A 6,000-nucleotide genomic window follows, 5' to 3' on the forward strand; every position below is an offset into this window, starting at 1 on the left:
CCAGGCTGGTGTCCCACCACTGCCCTCAGCCCAGCCAGGGTATTTCACCTTCCGATAATCATTTTGGAATATTGATTCCTACATTGGTTAAGTATAATCTCTTAAAAGTTTTGTGTATTCTTTCAGTGAAAAAAAATGTTTTCTATCCATGTTTATTAAAGTGTTCATTGTCTGGCTCAGCAGGTAACTAACATCTTTTGTCACATAAGCCTGACAATCTGAGTTTGAACCAGAACCCACTTGGAGGTAGAAGGAGAGAATTGATTCCACAGAAGTTTGACCTTCCCCCACCCCCACAGCAATAATACATATAAGAGTTTTTTAAAAGGCTACCCTCTCTTTAAAATATATATATATGTATGTATTAATTAGTAGGCTGGTTAAATGGAGCTGCGAGAGATTACCTTACATAATTCCCATTTAAAATCTCAGCAATTTGAAGAGAATACAATAAATTGTTATGAACTACAGTTATATTATTCAACAGAGATCTTAAATTGATTTTCATATTTAACCGATGTTTTGTTTCCTTTGATCAACAGCCACACTAGGAAGTCACTTCTCTAGTCTGTCTGGGGTTGAGCATTGTTCAGTGAGATCCCGTGGCATTTGGTTCTTTCAGTTTAACTTGCCTTCAGGGTTGAAACTCATTGTTGCAAATGACAGGATTTCCTTCCTTTTTTAGGCTAGGTAGGATTCTATTGTGTACAAAAGCCACATTTTCTTCATTCGTCCATCGACAGATTTTATGTTGGTTCTGTAAGTTGGCTGCAGTGGCCGGTGCTACAGAGAAAACTGAAATAGAAGCTCTCTGACATTGATTTCATCACCAGGCCTGGGTCACATGGCGGTTCTGCTTAGCTCTGGGGAGGCTCCTCCACACTGTTTTCCATAACAACTGTGCTAATTTGCCGCCCACCAACACTGTGTTAGGCTTTGTTTTCTTTAAATCCTCTCCAACACTTGGCTCTTTTCTTTTTTAAAATAATAACCACATCTCAGTGTGGTTTACGTTGGCACTTCTCTGATGATCAGTGTGCTTTCTCACACACCTGTCATTTGTATGTCTTACACCGAGAAATGTCTGTTCAAGTCCTCAGCCCACATAAAAATTAATATTGTTTGTTTTCTTCCTGTTGAATCATCTGCATCCCTAATAGGCTATAGAAAGTGAGCCTTTACCAGAGCGTTTGCAGGTGCTGTCTCCTATTTTGTAGACTTTCTTCTCACTCAATTGTCTTAACTGTGTTGAGCGTTTAAGTTTGATACCCCCCCCCCCATTTGTCTGGTTTTGGTTTTCTCTTCTGTGCTTTTGTTTATATATGAAGAAACCATTGCCTGCACTGTTGTCTTAAAGCATTTCCCTATGGTTTTTTTTTCTATTAATTTCATGTCTTTTTTTGTGGTTTTTTGCTTTTGTTTGAAACAGGGTTGTTTTGTAGTCCTGGCTGTTCTGGAACTAGCTCTGTAGACCAGGCTGGCTTTGAACTCACAGAGATCCACTTGCCTCCAACTCCCAAGTGCTGGGATTAAAGGTGGGCACCACTACCATAGGGATCTATCTATCTATCTATCTATCTATCTATCTATCTATCTATCTATCTATCTATCTATCTTCCTTCTTTTCTTCCTCCCTTCCTTCCTTGTGTGTGTGTGTGTTTGTTGTTGTTTTTGTTGTTTTTTAAGACAGGGCTTCACTGTGTATTTCTGGCTGTCTTGGAACTCAGTCTGTAGACCAAGCAAGTCTCAAATTCACAGATACTCTTTTGCCTCTGCATCCTGAGTGCTGGGATTGAAAGTGTGCACCAACATCACTGATGTAAAATCAACTCTTAAAATCCAGTAGCTGTTCTATATACTAGCTATGAAATACCAAAACAACAACAAAAACAAAAGTCAAAAATCAAAAATAGTTTAGGAATAAGGTTAACCAAGGAGATGAAGGACCAATACATAGAGAATCATAAACACAGTGAGGGCTAGGGACACAGCTCCGTGGTAGAGAGCTTGCCTAGGATGTATGAGCTATAAAACATAGCACTGTAAAATAAAACCTGATGAAAGAATAAGACACAGACACATGGAGAGACATTCTATAACTGGTGAATTAGAAAATTAATATTGCTAATATTTCTACATTATACAAAGCAATGTACAAATTCAGAGCAATCCCTGTAAAAAAAAATTCCAATGATATTCTTTACAGAAATAGGAGAAGATAATGTGTAAAAGATCTTGTACAGACAGCCATGCTGGAAAAGAATAACCTTGGTGTTTTGTAGTAATATGGGGAGCGGCGGCGGGGCTGCGTCCCCCAACGCCCCCAGCCGCCTGCCCGGCTCGGCTAGCTTATGCCCCGAAATAATTACACGGACACTGTATTCTTTTAAACTCTGCTTGACCCATCTCTATCTAGCCTCTTCTAGGCTAACTCTCGCATATTAATTTAGCCCATTTCTAATCATCTGTGTAGCGCCCCTAGGTGCGCTTACCGGGAAGATTCTAGCCTAAGTCCATCCTGGGTCGGAGCTTCATAGCGTGCGTCTTCCCTGGAGCAGGTAGCATGGCGTCTCTGCTGAAGGCATCTGCTCCCGAGAGGAGAGCTGTTGGGTCTGACCTCACTTCCTCTTCCTCCCGGCATTCTGTTCTGTTTACTCCACCCACCTAAGGGTGGGCCTATCCAATGGGCCTAGCAGTTTCTTTTATTGCTTAGCCAATGAAATCAACAGATTGATATATGACACTCCCCCATCACTTCCCCTTTTTCTGTTTAAACAAAAAAAGGAAGGCTTTAACCTTAACATAGCAAAATTACATATAACAAAACAGTTATCAAGTAAAAGTTACAATAATCTTTATCATAACTAAGGAAAACTATAACTAACTATTCTTAACTCCATCAAAGACTCCAGAAAGATACAATACTACATAAGCAAACAAGAAAAAAGCAACTTTTAAAACTCTAGAAATGACAGAGACATCTCGCTGCCTGGACAGTCACCCAAAGTTCCTCTGTACCGTTGGGGCATCCATCTTCAGCCTTCAGGCCCATGGTATCCAGCAGACATTTCCATAAAGCAGGAAAATTCAAAGTCAGTTCAGTCACTATCAGTTGTGTCCTGCAGAATGTCTCGCAGACTCTTTCATGAATCAGGAACCCCGAAAGATCATCTCACCTTAGGCAAGTTCAGCAGTCCTCTCTCTGTGGGTTCTCTGTGTCCAGTTTATGCAACAGTCCAGGCAAGAACAGTTTCTTGCCCAAATGTCTATCAAACTCCATAAGGATCCTCTTCGATGCCCATCTTCCTCTTGAAGTAGATTGGTGCTGCCAGGAGCAGAGTGTCTCATTGTCATGAAAAGTCCTCAGTTATTAAAACATTAAATGTCCTATTCTGTAATCTTTGAAAGACATGAAGAATGTCTATCTAAAATATATCTCTATATATCTAGAAAATCTAAGTGACATGACTACAAACTTGACTATTAGTTATGATTATCCATCAACAACCTATATTTCCTAATTATACATTTCATTTTAAAAATGAACTACACAATCACAATACCTTAATCAATATCGGAAATACATATACATATAACAAAATTGACCTTAAAATCCATACCAATGCAAATTATTCATACCTATATCATTTCCCCCTTTAAATGTAAAAGAACATTTATAAACTATATTTGGGAACATGGGCGCAGTTTTTTCTCTCCAAACTGCTTCCTGCTGAATGGGGGCGTCGTTAATGAGGTCTTTCATGGTATAACCTGTGTGCTAGTTTCATCTCAGTTGGCAGTTGAGCAAAGCAATTTTCTGAAGATGTTCACAGCAAACCTTCAGGAGGACGTGGTCCATCATACCAAATCGGAATAGAAGAAATCCAAAGGGTCTGGTCCTCTGTGAAAACAAAAGAAGACTCTCTCCAAAGCATCATATCCTTAGACCCAAATTCTGAAATCGTAATACCCTTATATCCATTCTGGTTTAGCTTGGCAGCCCATGTAATGAAATGTCTCTCTGTACTTAGCTCCTTCACAGTCAAAAATTTTAAAGAAAACACAATGTACATAATCCAGACTCTCTGTGAATTTTTCATTTTTACGCGGCTTATTTTTCTTTATTTCTTTTAATCTCTTAACTATCTGTACTCTGTCTCTTTAAAGACTTTACTTTTACTTTTTTCTTTTTAAACCATTAACTTTATTCTCTATATTCTTTTTCTTCTCTCTCCCAAGCCTACGTACATTCATCCAACAGTGTGATTCATTTAGTGGTCTGAATCTGTCCTATTGTGAATCTGCAATTTTTTACTATCCAGGAGCACTTTTGATTTGCACCTTTAAATCACTAGGCGCTTAAGAATCTAAGCTGTGACATTCCTAGGTTAACTTTTTGCTTTTTGAGCGTACATCTGTAGACCAGGCTGTCTTTGAACTCTCAGAGATCCGCCTGTCTCTGCCTCCCAGGCATTGGGATTAAAGGTGTTTGCTACTACACCTTGAACTCACAGAGATCTGTTCGTCTCTGCCTTCTAGGCACTGGGATTAAAGGCGTGTGCTACCACACCTTGAAGTCACAGAGGTTTGCTTTAAGAATTTTAACTTTTAGTCTGCATATATTTTAACACTGTAAATCATTTAAAATATTTCTTTGTCTTTGACGCTCTCTTTACTGTATCTCTCTCTGTTTTTCTGACCACATGAGTCTTTAATTTGGCAAGCAATATCAGTAGAATTAAAGCCGTGGCTTTGCGGGCTAGATGTAGCCCATTCCTTAGCTTTCCAGCCTCATGGCTGAGGTACTGGCTGTAAGGTCCCTGCCAGCCAGCAAGCTACAACAGACAACACTCAAGTCCTCTCTCGGTAGCTGGCTCTCCTGCCTCAAATAGTCAGAATTTGCCCTGGCAGGACAGCCCAGAAAGCCGGCATTTTTAAACGGCGCAGCTTTTTTCCTGCTAAGGTTGAAAACCGAAAAGCATGCGTTCAGCTTTTCGTCAACACCATTTAAGTGTTTCGTGGCAGGACCTCTTAATGAGCTGCAGGCTTTGCAGCTGAAGCTGAGTCAGGAAAATTTCAAAATGGAAGACGTACCATTTTGTGCTAGCTCTGGGGCCGCCAGGTAGGAGCGGCACTCAGCACTTTAATTCTGAGACTGAGCGTGCAGCACAGAAATTCTTTTCATCCAAGTTACATCCAAATCTGACATGCAGAGCACTGCGCAGTCTGAAAACACGTCCCTGTATGGCGGCAGGAATCTGCCATGCTCTTCTGCCTGCCTAAGCCTTATTCTGCCTTCTGCCCAGGAGCAGGCGGGGAGCTCTGAGTCAGGAAGCCTCTCTTAGATGAGGCGCTTGCTTGCCTCTGGCAAGCAGAGTAGACCAGAGAAATTGTCACAATCAAGAAAACATGCTTTACTCTTTCCCAAGCTTTCTCAGGGTTTCTGTGGACTCAGTTAGCCCCACGTTGGGCGCCATTTGTAGTAATATGGGGAGCGGCGGCGGGGCTGCGTCCCCCAACGCCCCCAGCCGCCTGCCCGGCTCGGCTAGCTTATGCCCCGAAATAATTACACGGACACTGTATTCTTTTAAACTCTGCTTGACCCATCTCTATCTAGCCTCTTCTAGGCTAACTCTCGCATATTAATTTAGCCCATTTCTAATCATCTGTGTAGCGCCCCTAGGTGCGCTTACCGGGAAGATTCTAGCCTAAGTCCATCCTGGGTCGGAGCTTCACAGCGTGTGTCTTCCCTGGATAACTGTATTCATTTAAACACTGCTTTGGCTCATTTCTACCTAGCCTCTTCTAGGCTAACTCTCGCACCTGGACTAGCCCATTTCTTATCATCTGTATAGCACCGGTCTTACCAGGAAGATTCTAGCCTAAGTCCATCCTGGGTTGGAGCTTCATAGCGTGCGTCTTCCCTGGAGCAGGTAGCATGGCGTCTCTCTCTGAGGTGTCTGCTCCGGAGAGGAGAGCTGTCGAGTCTGACCTCACTTC

The 6,000-nt window shown here is 41.6% G+C and overlaps 1 protein-coding gene across 1 annotated transcript in view; it reads right to left on the minus strand.

Annotated features, from left to right (window-relative positions):
- Kif20a (kinesin family member 20A) overlaps positions 1-2,543 on the minus strand; it is a 464,558-nt gene extending 462,015 nt beyond the window's left edge. The window contains exon 1 of the mRNA XM_075969019.1: positions 2,493-2,543. The gene's annotated coding sequence lies outside the window, so the exon portion shown is untranslated. The remainder of the gene's footprint in view (positions 1-2,492) is intronic.
- Between the last annotated feature and the right edge of the window lie 3,457 nt (positions 2,544-6,000).

This window comes from Microtus pennsylvanicus, chromosome 4 (assembly GCF_037038515.1).
Source record: "Microtus pennsylvanicus isolate mMicPen1 chromosome 4, mMicPen1.hap1, whole genome shotgun sequence".
Classification (NCBI taxonomy): domain Eukaryota; kingdom Metazoa; phylum Chordata; class Mammalia; order Rodentia; family Cricetidae; genus Microtus; species Microtus pennsylvanicus.